Below are 12448 nucleotides of genomic sequence, written 5' to 3' on the forward strand. Positions count from 1 at the left end.
TGTCGCTTCGTATAATCGACGTTTTTTTTGACCACCATTTTCAGGTGTCGGAGGTGGGTCTGGACGAATACCAACACCATTTCTGGGGTTTCACAACCGCCCGGCTTCTCCGACATATGTTGGAAAGGAGTAGCGATCGAGCGACGGGGGCTGTCGGTAGGCGGCCGCGGGTTGCATGTGTGCCCGGGACAGCACCCCCATCCAACTAAGGGGTGTCCCCCGGGGGCCAGGGGGACCTCGTCCAGGTCGGCCGGGCGCTTCCAGACGCCTACCGACACCGGTCAGGTCGGCGAGGCTCCCGGCGGCCCCGAGCGGGACCACAGGTTGCGGAAGGCGTCCAAGTGAGCGGCGGCGAGAGGCGGAGGCCCCCGGGTCGACTCCGCGGCCCCCGGGTCGGTGTGCGGGCCTCCAGAGCTCGATAAAGTAGTGGTGTCGCTAGCGGTCGAGAAGGCACTTTTCGACGCCTACTGCCACCCCCACATGGCGGTAGGCGCAAAACTGGAAAATCGCCGACCAGAAATGTCGCTTCGTATAATCGACGTTTTTTTTGACCACCATTTTCAGGTGTCGGAGGTGGGTCTGGACGAATACCAACACCATTTCTGGGGTTTCACAACCCGCCCGGCTTCTCCGACATATGTTGGAAAGGAGTAGCGATCGAGCGACGGGGGCTGTCGGTAGGCGGCCGCGGGTTGCATGTGTGCCCGGGACAGCACCCCCATCCAACTAAGGGGTGTCCCCCGGGGGGCCAGGGGGACCTCGTCCAGGTCGGCCGGGCGCTTCCAGACGCCTACCGACACCGGTCAGGTCGGCGAGGCTCCCGGCGGCCCCGAGCGGGACCACAGGTTGCGGAAGGCGTCCAAGTTGAGCGGCGGCGAGAGGCGGAGGCCCCCGGGGTCGACTCCGCGGCCCCCGGGTCGGTGTGCGGGCCTCCAGAGCTCGATAAAGTAGTTGGTGTCGCTAGCGGTCGAGAAGGCACTTTTCGACGCCTACTGCCACCCCCACAAGGCGGTAGGCGCAAAACTGGAAAATCGCCGACCAGAAATGTCGCTTCGTATAATCGACGTTTTTTTTGACCACCATTTTCAGGTGTCGGAGGTGGGTCTGGACGAATAACACCATTTCTGGGGTTTCACAACCGCCCGGCTTCTCCGACATATGTTGGAAAGGAGTAGCGATCGAGCGACGGGGGCTGTCGGTAGGCGGCCGCGGGTTGCATGTGTGCCCGGGACAGCACCCCCATCCAACTAAGGGGTGTCCCCCGGGGGCCAGGGGGACCTCGTCCAGGTCGGCCGGGCGCTTCCAGACGCCTACCGACACCGGTCAGGTCGGCGAGGCTCCCGGCGGCCCCGAGCGGGACCACAGGTTGCGGAAGGCGTCCAAGTGAGCGGCGGCGAGAGGCGGAGGCCCCCGGGGTCGACTCCGCGGCCCCCGGGTCGGTGTGCGGGCCTCCAGAGCTCGATAAAGTAGTGGTGTCGCTAGCGGTCGAGAAGGCACTTTTCGACGCCTACTGCCACCCCCACATGGCGGTAGGCGCAAAACTGGAAATCGCCGACCAGAAATGTCGCTTCGTATAATCGACGTTTTTTTTGACCACCATTTTCAGGTGTCGGAGGTGGGTCTGGACGAATACCAACACCATTTCTGGGGTTTCACAACCGCCCGGCTTCTCCGACATATGTTGGAAAGGAGTAGCGATCGAGCGACGGGGGCTGTCGGTAGGCGGCCGCGGGTTGCATGTGTGCCCGGGACAGCACCCCCATCCAACTAAGGGGTGTCCCCCGGGGGCCAGGGGGACCTCGTCCAGGTCGGCCGGGCGCTTCCAGACGCCTACCGACACCGGTCAGGTCGGCGAGGCTCCCGGCGGCCCCGAGCGGGACCACAGGTTGCGGAAGGCGTCCAAGTGAGCGGCGGCGAGAGGCGGAGGCCCCCGGGGTCGACTCCGCGGCCCCCGGGTCGGTGTGCGGGCCTCCAGAGCTCGATAAAGTAGTGGTGTCGCTAGCGGTCGAGAAGGCACTTTTCGACGCCTACTGCCACCCCCACATGGCGGTAGGTGTAAAATCGGAATAGACCGGACCAGGAATGTCGAGGGGGAAAAAAATGACAAAGTCCTGGTGTGCCTAGCCTACGAGAAGGCACTTTGCGACGCCTACCGACATCCCCATGTGGCAGTAGGCGTAAAACTGGAAAATCGCCGACCAGAAATGTCGCTTCGTATAATCGACGTTTTTTTTGACCACCATTTTCAGGTGTCGGAGGTGGGTCTGGACAAATACCAACACCATTTCTGGGGTTTTCCAGTTTGAAAGTTTTATAAAACATGTTCGGTAGGAAGCACACTTTGGTGTGTCGGTTCGTCGGAGCAGCGACTCTTTGCCTCGTGGTGGTCCGGAACGTCTCTACGGGCTTGTCGCAAAGGCGTCAGAAAGTGGCATCTCCGCCGCCTAGGGCTGTCACCGTTATCGCTGTCGCCCCGCGCTCCAACTTGTTTTGATCCGCCGCCTTCGTTCCTGCCAACCGTGCGCCCGCTCATCGTCGTTAGGTTATAATACGTGGTACGTGTGTGTGCTTCTCCGTGGACCTAGGGCTGCTCGACGTGTCGAACGATATGTTGGAACAACTAACGGCTCCTTTTCCTGGTTCCATAGTCGTCGTGGTACCCGCGTCGTCAGCCATATCTATGTCCACCATGTTTAGCCGATACGTTTGCTGCAGCTTCTGCTTCCGCCTCAGCGTTCGCCGCTCTCAGCCGCCGCTGTTGTTGCTGCCGTTCTGCCATTCAACCACTACCTGCGAATCTTTCGATGATCGGCCGAACGACCCATCGCTGTGCGACCGATAAATCCTCCGGATTAGGGAGAAACGCCGCCGCTCTCTGCCGCCGTCGAACGGAAAAACGTACATTGTAACGAACGAACGAACGAACGAACGAATTAACGAACGAGCGAACAAACAAACAAAAATAGCCGCGGGGGATGCACTATGTAGATCCTGATCCCCTTGTAACCATACGTACGTTGTTCGATGCTCTCCCGTCCTGGAAGTCGCCGCAGCAAACAGGAGGATGAGCAGCAGCAGGCGCCGCCGCCGTAACCGCCGCCTGCCTGCCGCCTCCTACTCCTGTCAGCGTCCGATCTCACAGCCGTGTGAACGTTCGCTGACACCCGATTTCTTTCCGTCTGGCAAAACCTTGGACGTCCCGCTCGCGGTACACGTGCTGCAGCGACTTCTCGTCCGACAACGCATAAGCGTCGACGTCTGCCGCCGCATCTTCTGATACGTGGACGGTGATAGCGCTAGTCCCTTCTTGCAGCCACCTCCACCTTTGTTAGCGCCAAAGAAGATCGATCGAGCAGTCGTGGTCGCAGTCGATTAACCCGTTTTCACCGTCCGCAGTTCCCAAGCCGCCGATCAAGTCGTTGCTCTTCTTGTTCGTTCTTCCCATACCGTCGATTTGCACGGCTGCCGGATGAGCCATCCTCTGTCCGGCGAAGCGCTCACGTCAGTGATCGATACTTGCACCGACAGTCCTCCCGCTCGCGACTCGGTGCTCGAATCGGACTCGTTCGTTTTTATCTCGATGCGATTGTGAAAAGGGGGACCGGTCGTCAATGTCGTGTGTGTCGACGATGTTGTTCGCCCGGTCCGCCGCGTTGTTGTCGTTTTTTTTTTTTTTTTTTTTCCCCTAACGTTCGCCGTCGCACGGACGAAAGGGTGAGAAAAAAAAAAAGCTCGAAAAAGCCGCCCAAAAAAATCGGACCGAGGAGCCGCTTGCGAGAACGCGCCATGTGCACGTTGTCTCTCCTCGGTTTTCCGAGCACGAACACGACGCCGGTCGGTCGGTCGGTCGACGAAGGCGACGACGAAGGTGACGGGAAAATTTACGCCGCCGCTGCCCTGGTCCAGCTCCTCCCCGATGACGGCTGTGATGTTGACGTTGACGTTGGCGACGACGACGACGACGACGGAGACGACGACGACGACGAGACGGCATCGATGGCGACCACGATGACGACGACCTCGACGAGTTCAGTCTGCACCTTGACCTCCGATGTCCGTGTGCACTGCCGTCGTGCTGTTTGTCGTTTGTCGTATGTATCGCTGTCAAGGGTGCCGTTGTCGTTGTTGTTGTCGACGTTGTTGCTTGCTCTCTCGTCTCGGTCGGTTGGTACGTTGATGACGACGACGACGACGAAGACGACGACGACGACGACGAGACGGCATCGATGGCGACCACGATGACGACGACCTCGACGATTCCAGTCTGCACCTTGACCTCCGATGTCCGTGTGCACTGCCGTCGTGCTGTTTGTCGTTTGTCGTATGTATCGCTGTCAAGGGTGCCGTTGTCGATGTTGTTGTTGTCGACGCTGTCGTCTGTTCTCTCTTCTCGGCCGGCTGTGACGTGGACGTTGACGACGACGACGACGAGACGGAATCGATGGCGACCACGATGACGACGACCTCGGCGAGTTCAGTCTGCACCTTGACCCTCGATGTCCGTGTGCACTGCCGTCGTGCTGCTTGTCGTTTGTCGTATGTATCGCTGTCAAGGGTGCCGTTGTCGTTGTTGTTGTCGACGTTGGTCGCTTTCGTTCTTTGAGTCTCGGTCTCGGTCCAAGTCAGGGGAGAAACAAAAAAGAGGCCATCAGCGCGGGCAGCGCGCTTCTACTGACGGCGAACCTCCTCGAAAAACAAATAAACACGTGCCCGTCGTTGTAGTTGTCTGTCTTATGTCGGTCGGTCGGTCGGTCGGTCTGTCGTTCTGTCGAAACAAAGTCCCAAATTCCAACGATACCTGGTTGATCCTGCCAGTAGTCATATGCTTGTCTCAAAGCTTAAGCCATGCAAGTGTAAGTTCACGCCACGCATTAGAACGGGCGAAACCGCGAATGGCTCAGGAACCGGACCTAATCCTCGGGACCGTATTCCTCCTCGGAGGCGATGGATAACTGTGGCAATTCTAGAGCTAATACATTGTGACACAGGCCGCGATCGGTCGGCGCGCCGTCGTCGCCACGCCTCGCGCGCTGGCACCCGCGTCGGCCGTTCCGGGTCGCGGCGCTACATATTAGACTGAGACCGATGCGCGTCATTCCGTCCTCCCGTCGTCGGCGTTCCCGCTCGCGGGTCCGTTCGGTGGCGGGGCTCATAGGGCGGCGCGCTCCGCTTTGGTGACTCTGGATAACTCACTGGTCGATCGCACGAGCTTTCACGCCCGGCGACGGGTCTCTCGAGGGTCCGCCCTATCAACTGTCGACGGTCGGTTAAGTGCCTACCGTGGTTACTACGGGTAACGGGGAATCGGGGTTCGATTCCGGAGAGGGAGCATGCGAAACGGCTACCACATCCAAGGAAGGCAGCAGGCGCGCAAATTACCCACTCCCGGCACGGGGAGGTAGTGAAAAATAACGACGCGGGACTCTGTCGAGGCCCCGCGATCGGAATGAGTACACTTCAAATCCGTTAACGAGGACCAACCGGAGGGCAAAGTCTGGTGCCAGCAGCCGCGGTAATTCCAGCTCCGGTAGCGTATATTAAAGTTGTTGCGGTTAAAAAGCTCGTAGTCCGAACTCGGGTTCGTGGTCGCGCAAGCGGCCCCGGGGCGGCGGCGCCATCGTCCGTCGTTGACTTTGGTCGTCCGTTCGCATTCCCGGCCCTTTCCGCCGGTGTCAACCGCTAGCATACCCGCCACGCGGTCCTGCCGGCGAGGTGGACGAGGAGGTCGTGATCGGGATCCGGGAAAAAAAAAAAACAAGTGGTCGTCGGTTCGGTTCCGGGAGTAGTCTAACGGGGGGTTGCTACGTGTGTGTGTTTGGGTGTGTTCATTCGCATCCCCGCACTCTGACCCCCGCGCTTCTCTCCTCTCCCTTTCCGCGCGTTCCTCTTTTTTTTTGAACCCCCCGGTCCGGCTCCGAGTCCCTGCTTCGTGTCTTGTCTGCGCGCGTGTTGCGGTCGGCGGTTTCTCCTCCAAGGGTGCTCTTAACCGAGTGTCCGCGGCGGCCGGTACGTTCACTTTTGAAAAAAATTAGAGTGCTCAGAGCGGGCTGTTCAAGCTTGCATACGATAAGCATGGAATGATGGAAGAGGGCCTCGTCTACGTCTGTCGGTCTCCGTCTACGGCGAGGCAATGATCGAAGGGAGCGGTCGGGGCCACTCGTATTGCGACGTTAGAGGTGAAATTCTTGGATCGTCGCAAGACGAACTGCAGCGATGGCGTGTGGCAAGCACGTTTCCTCGATCAAGAGCGAAAGTCGGAGGTTCGAAGACGATCAGATACCGTCGTAGTTCCGACCGTAAACGATGCCGACCGGCGATCCGCCGGCGTTCGCTTCCATGACCCGGCGGGTAGCCTGCGGGAAACCAGAGTTCGGTTCCGGGGGAGTATGGTTGCAAAGCTGAAACTTTAAAGGAATTGACGGAAGGGCACCACCAGGAGTGGAGCCTGCGGCTTAATTTGACTCAACACGGGAAAACTCACCCGGTCCGGACACCGGTAGGATTGACAGATCGATAGCTCTTTCTCGATTCGGTGGGTGGTGGTGCATGGCCGTTCTTAGTTGGTGGAGCGATCCGTCTGGTTGATTCCGATAACGAACGAGACTCCGGCCTGCTAACTAGTGCGCCGATGTCAGTGATTTTTACGGCGGGCTCGGCGTCCTCCGTGGCGCTCGGGTCCGGGTCGGTTTTCTCACGCACTTCTTAGAGGGACGGGTGGCAGAAAGCCACACGAGGCGGAGCGATAACAGGTCTGTGATGCCCTTAGATGTCCGGGGCCGCACGCGCGCTACACTGGAGGTATCAGCGGGGACTTCGCCCCGGCCCGAGAGGGTTGGGAAACCTCTGAACCACCTCCCGTGATAGGGATCGGGGCTGTAACCAACCCCGTGAACGAGGAATTCCCGGTAGGCGCGGGTCAACAGCCCGCGTCGATCACGTCCCTGCCCTTTGTACACACCGCCCGTCGCTACTACCGATCGAACGGTCCGGTGAGGTCCTCGGATCTGGCCGACGACGCCGCCGGGCAGTGCGCGACGTGTCCGTCACGACACTCGTGCATCTACGCCTCGGCGTTCGATGCCTGGAGAAGACGACCGAACCCGATCGTTTAGAGGAAGTAAAAGTCGTAACAAGGTTTCCGTAGGTGAACCTGCGGAAGGTTCATTACCGTTTTCCCGTTCGAGACTGGTTTGTTGTTTTCCGGCCTACCTCCTCTGTCTGTCGGCGTCAACGCTCGAATGCGCGCAAACAAACCTATAAAAGGCGGAGCGAGAGATAGATTTGTGGTGACGCGGAGTTTTTAAAGCCCCAGCTCTTCTTGCTTGCTTCCGCGTCTTACCACCTGTTTGTTTTTTCGCCCACCGCAAGTGATGGCCGCTTCTTCTTTGCCTTGTCGCCGCTTTATCGTTTTTTGTTTTTTTTGCAGCCGCTGTGCCACCGCCGCTAGCTAAAAACAAACTACTCGCGACATTGCAATGCCGTCACGCCTCCTCGCACAGACCTCCTCGCACACTACTAAATCTATATAAACAAAAACTAATATAAAAAACCCAAGTGCTGAACCCTGGACGGGGGATCACTCGGGCTCGTCCGTCGATGAAGAGCGCGGCCAGCCGCGAGAACTGATGCGAATTGCAGGACTCAGTGAACATCGACACCTCGAACGCACATTGCGGCCCCGAGATCCCTTGTCTCGGGGCCACGTCCGGTCGAGAGGCGGAACGTTACATGTCTTTCTCCGTTAACGAAACGACATCTTGCCGTCCCCGTGCCCGCCCGGTCCTCGGCACGGTGGTAACCGGGACGTCGCAGGAGCGAGTGACGAGGGGGAAGAAAAATAAAAAAAGAATTGACTCCTTTCAATGTCTTTTTTTTTTTAAAACCCTCTCCGGCCTCCTCCTTCGTCTCCCGCTGGCAGACCGCGGAGTCTTTTCCCTTTTCGACCGCGTGAAGAAACACTGTGGAGGAGGAGCAGGAGGAGTCTGTCCGAAAGCAGCCGAAGGGAGAACAAAACAAAAAAAAAAGCACCGACCTAACCGACTGCCGACGTAAGCGCCGCCTGCTCGTCTCGCTCTCTGCCATCATGAAAGGTGTCTCTCAGCGACGCCTCGAGCAGCGCGACGAGCACGGCCGTCGCACCGTAAAAAGGTGGCCGCGTCGTAGGCAACGTCGGATGGGGAGGACCCACGCTTTTTTTTTAATTGTTGGCTTCTTCATTTTCGGTCGGACGGGCGCTATATCGGCCAGCCGTCGTCACACGGAGGGTACCGATCGAGATTCCTCTCCTCCAAACACCCACTCTACTAAAAACCGCCGCCCTCGGGCTCGGACGAGACCGACCCCGCTGAACTTAAGCATATCGCTAAGCGGAGGAAAAGAAACCAACCGGGATTCCCTTAGTAACGGCGAGTGAACCGGGAGAAGCCCAACGCCGAATCCCGTCGCAAGTTAAAGGCTTCGGGACGTGTGGCGCATGGGTCGAAGGCAGCCGTTCGTTTTCGTCTCGCATAGTTTCGGAGTTCCCTCGATCGGGGCCGCCCGCGGCGGGGTGCCAGGCCCATTCGGTGCGGACGGCGAGCGACGGCCTTCGATCCGAGAGTCGGGTTGCTTGGGAACGCAGCCCAAATCGGGTGGTAAGCTCCCATCCAAGGCTAAATACCGGGGACGAGTCCGATAGTCGACAAGTACCGTGAGGGAAAGTTGAAAGAACTTTGGGAGAGAGAGTTCAAGAGAACGTGAAACCGCCCAGGGGGTAAACGGGTGGGACCGCTCACCGCGATCGCGGGGGGACTCAGTCCGGTGCTGCCTAGGCTCGAGCCCAAACTCGATGTGTGTTCTTGAAAGAGAGGCCGTCGCGGCACAGGTCGTCGTTCGTCGTGTCCGCGGGGAACTCGTTCTCCGCGGGCCAGCTTTTGTGCCCGCGTCGCCGACGAAGGAGACGGGCCGCGTGGATAGCGGGAAGGGAAACGTGGTGACGACCGCGGCGTCGGTAGGTGGCTGCGTCGGTTGGCTGCGACGGAGGGGACTCGTCCTCTCGATCGCTGCTGCCGCCGGGCCCTAACCCGCCGCATCCGTCGCCGCCGCTTCTTCTTTCCTCCTGCTCCTCCGCGCGCGACTCCGCTGCACCCGTCCCCTTCTCATCGCTCGGCGTAATCATGGCGCGGGCGCTTCGGCGCGACCTCCGCGCGGCCGGCACCGGACGCACTTCCCCTCCGGTCCGTCGTCGCGACCCGTTCCCGGCGTGCAGGTCGAACACGCGGGTTTTTTTCCGTAGGCGGCAGGCGTTTCATCACCCTGGAAAACCCCCGTCTTCCCACCTTGTTGAAGTCGGGGGCCACCGGCCGTCGGGCCCGCGAACGTAACTGCCCCTTTCTGCCGGGAACGGAGGAAATCTGACACGATCCGTTACACGTGGCGAGCCGGTCCGTTTTGATCCCGCCGGAAGTCGCGTGCGGGCGACGCACTCTGTGTGTCGCTCCTTAGGCGCCCCACCGTCTCGGGCGCGTGCGCGATGAGAGGCGGGATAGGACTGGCGCGGCCTCGCCGTCACGCACCTCGCCGACGTTTCGGGTTCTTGTCGGGGGCAACCCCGCCCGCGCCCGTTTCCGTTTCCGGAGAGGTCGCTCGGCGACGCTTTTTTACTCGAGCCGCCCGCCACCCCGGGTCAGCGACGTGCATCGGCAACCCACCCGACCCGTCTTGAAACACGGACCGAGGAGTCCTGGCCGTTCGCGAGTCGTAGGGGCCACCTCTGACTAACCCCGAAGGCGAAGCGAAAGCGAGAGAGCGTGTAGGAGGGCGTCGATCGGGAGAGGTGTCGTGGCAAGTCGTCCGGGGGTCGTCGGGGGGTGTCGTCGGTCTCGTGCCGTCGTCTTCTCCTCGCCTCACCCGCCTCCGAGCCGTGCCCGATCCCGCCGGCGCGGCGTTTTCGGCCTTCCGCCGTCGCTGCTGCGGTGCCCGCAACTTTTCCTTTTTTCTCTCTTCCCGAGAGAGATAGGAGAGGGAAGGCTCGTGGCTGACGTGCGGTTGTTTTTCCCCTCCTCCCCGAGAGGGGACCGGCGCATCTTCCAAAAAGGGGAAATGCCGGGCGCCAGCTTCCATATCCTCCTTCCGCCCATCGGTGAGATCCCGCGGCTTGAACTAGTCCTATTTTGTCGTCGAGTTTAGGCGCTGCGCGCGGGCGCATCACCCCCGGGTCGGTTTCCCCTTTTTCCCGAGTACGACTCGGCCGACTCTGGCGTAGCGAGCGACCAGGGACCCGAAAGATGGCGATCCACGCCCGGTCGGGAATGAAGCCAGAGGAAACTCTGGTGGAAGTCCGAAGCGCCTCTGACGTGCAAATCGATCGTCGGAACCGGGTGTAGGGGCGAAAGACCAATCGAGCCGTCTAGTAGCTGGTTCCCTCCGAAGTTTCCCTCAGGATAGCTGGCGCTCGATCGTCGCAATTTCCATCCGGTAAAGCGAACGATTGGAGGCCCCGGGGCCGTTCACGGCCTCGACCTACTCTCGAACTCGGAACGGGTGGAACGGGCCGACTCTCCCGAACGACGGAGCCGACCCATCCGGCCGCCGCCGCCAGCACGCTTCGCTGGGCGGTTGGTCACCTCGAATGCGAGTGCCAAGTGGGCCACTTTTGGTAAGCAGAACTGGCGCTGTGGGATGAACCAAACGTCCGGCTAAGGTGCCTAACGCGACGCCCATGAGATCCCCGAAAGGGTGTCGGTCGATATAGACAGCAGGACGGTGGCCACGGAAGTCGGAATCCGCTAAGGAGTGTGTAACAACTCACCTGCCGAATCGACCGGCCCCGAAAATGGATGGCGCTGGAGCGACGGACCGATGCCGGACCGTCGCGGCGAGGAGCGATGAACTTCGCGCCGAAACGATGCCGCGACGAGTAGGAGGGCGCCGCGGCGAGCACGGAAGCCTAGGGCGCGAGCCCGGGTGGAGCCGACCGCGGGTGCAGATCTCGGTGGTAGTAGCAAATATTTCGAACGAGACCTTCGAAGACCGAAGTGGAGAAGGGTTCCGTGCCAACGGCGGTCGAGCACGGGTCAGTCGGTCCTAAGACGCGGGCGAAAGTCTTCCCGAAAGGCGCCGGATCCGTTATGAAAGTGAAAGGAAAGCGAATCGAATCGAATCGAATCAAAAGCCCAAACAAAAAAAAAGCGGCCGGCCTCCCGTCGAAAGGGAATCGGGTTAATATTCCCGAACCCGGACTCGGAGAGGGCCCGGGGTGGCGACGCTGTCGGCAGCGATGTCGGCGGCGCCCGTCGCTTCCCGGGCGAAACCGCGGTGACGCAAGCGAGCCCGGAGACGTCGCCGGGAGCCCCGGGAAGAGTTCTCTCTTCTTCGTAAAGGACCATGTCCGTGGAATCGGCTCGTCCGGAGATACGGAAAAGGTACCTGTAGAGCGCCGCGGGCTCGGGCGGCGTCCGGTGCGCTTTCGGCGGCCCTGGAAAATCCGGGTCCGGTTTTCGCAGCTCTCGAGTCGGTCCGTACCCACCATCCGCAGCAGGTCTCCAAGGTGTACAGCCTCTCGTCGATGGCATCAATGTAGGTAAGGGAAGTCGGCAAAATGGATCCGTACCTTCGGAAGAAGGATTGGCTCCGAGGACCGGGTCGGTCGGGCCGTGCCCGCGCGAAGCGAGGAACCGGTACGGGGCTGTAGCGTTCGCTCCGTTCGCGCTTTGCGGCGAAGGCATAGGGGCCGCGGCGGTCCGTTGTGCGGCGGCGTGTTCCGGTCGAGCGGTCGCGGTCAAGCGAGCGTGTGTTGCGGGTCGGAGAGCGATACGGGTGGGAGTCCGCCGTCGGGCGGCAGGAGTGTGGCGTCGACCAAAAACGGCGGGGGACCGTCGGCGGGTCGTCTTTCTGGGCGGCGGCGGTTCAAGCGGCTTTCTGCGGGGTGCTTCGCTCCGGGGTCGGGGTGGCGGCGGGCGGCTCCAATCCGTTCGTCGCAACGTCTCCGTCCTCCTCGAAAAGGGGTGAGGCTGCCTTGCGGACGTGTCGTCGTCGCTTTGCCGGTGCGGTCTTCGTCGGCACCTCCGACGCGGCGTCCTCCGCTCCTGCGCAGTCCGCGCGATGCTCCCTCTCTTCTCCGTCCTTCTAACTCCTCGTCGCGGCCGGTTCAAGGTTGCGTCGTCGCCACGGGACTCGTCCGCCTGCGGTACCGCCTCGTCGCTACCGGCGCGTCGGGTGGCGAGCAAAACGGCTCCTCGCCCGGGGTCTTCGTGGAGCGCCACGGCTTCCAGCCCCTCTTCGGGTGAAGGCGGGTGCTGCTTCGCGGCAGCGTCCGTCCCTCTTCGCCCGTTGCTCAGCGTCTCTCTCGGCGTGGGGGCGTTCGTCCGGCAGCGAACGGTCAACTCGGAACTGGTACGGACCGGGGGAATCCGACTGTCTAATTAAAACAAAGCATCGTGTGCCGGTCGACCCGTACAGACACGATGTG

General features: G+C 60.8%; 1 non-coding gene and 2 pseudogenes across 1 annotated transcript; all 3 read left to right on the forward strand.

Moving 5' to 3' along the window:
- Positions 1-4795: 4795 nt before the first annotated feature.
- On the forward strand, positions 4796-7167 carry LOC145274267 (small subunit ribosomal RNA; annotated as a pseudogene).
- A 393-nt stretch (positions 7168-7560) lies between these two features.
- On the forward strand, positions 7561-7719 carry LOC145274275 (5.8S ribosomal RNA). The gene has a single exon (XR_013866632.1). It is a non-coding gene; the product is annotated as a 5.8S ribosomal RNA (ribosomal RNA).
- A 601-nt stretch (positions 7720-8320) lies between these two features.
- LOC145274273 (large subunit ribosomal RNA) lies at positions 8321-12448 on the forward strand (annotated as a pseudogene; the record flags this gene model as incomplete).

Source organism: Euprymna scolopes, unplaced genomic scaffold, assembly GCF_053919585.1.
Source record: "Euprymna scolopes isolate OS-2025 unplaced genomic scaffold, ASM5391958v1 sca307, whole genome shotgun sequence".
Taxonomy (NCBI): Eukaryota; Metazoa; Mollusca; class Cephalopoda; order Sepiida; family Sepiolidae; genus Euprymna; species Euprymna scolopes.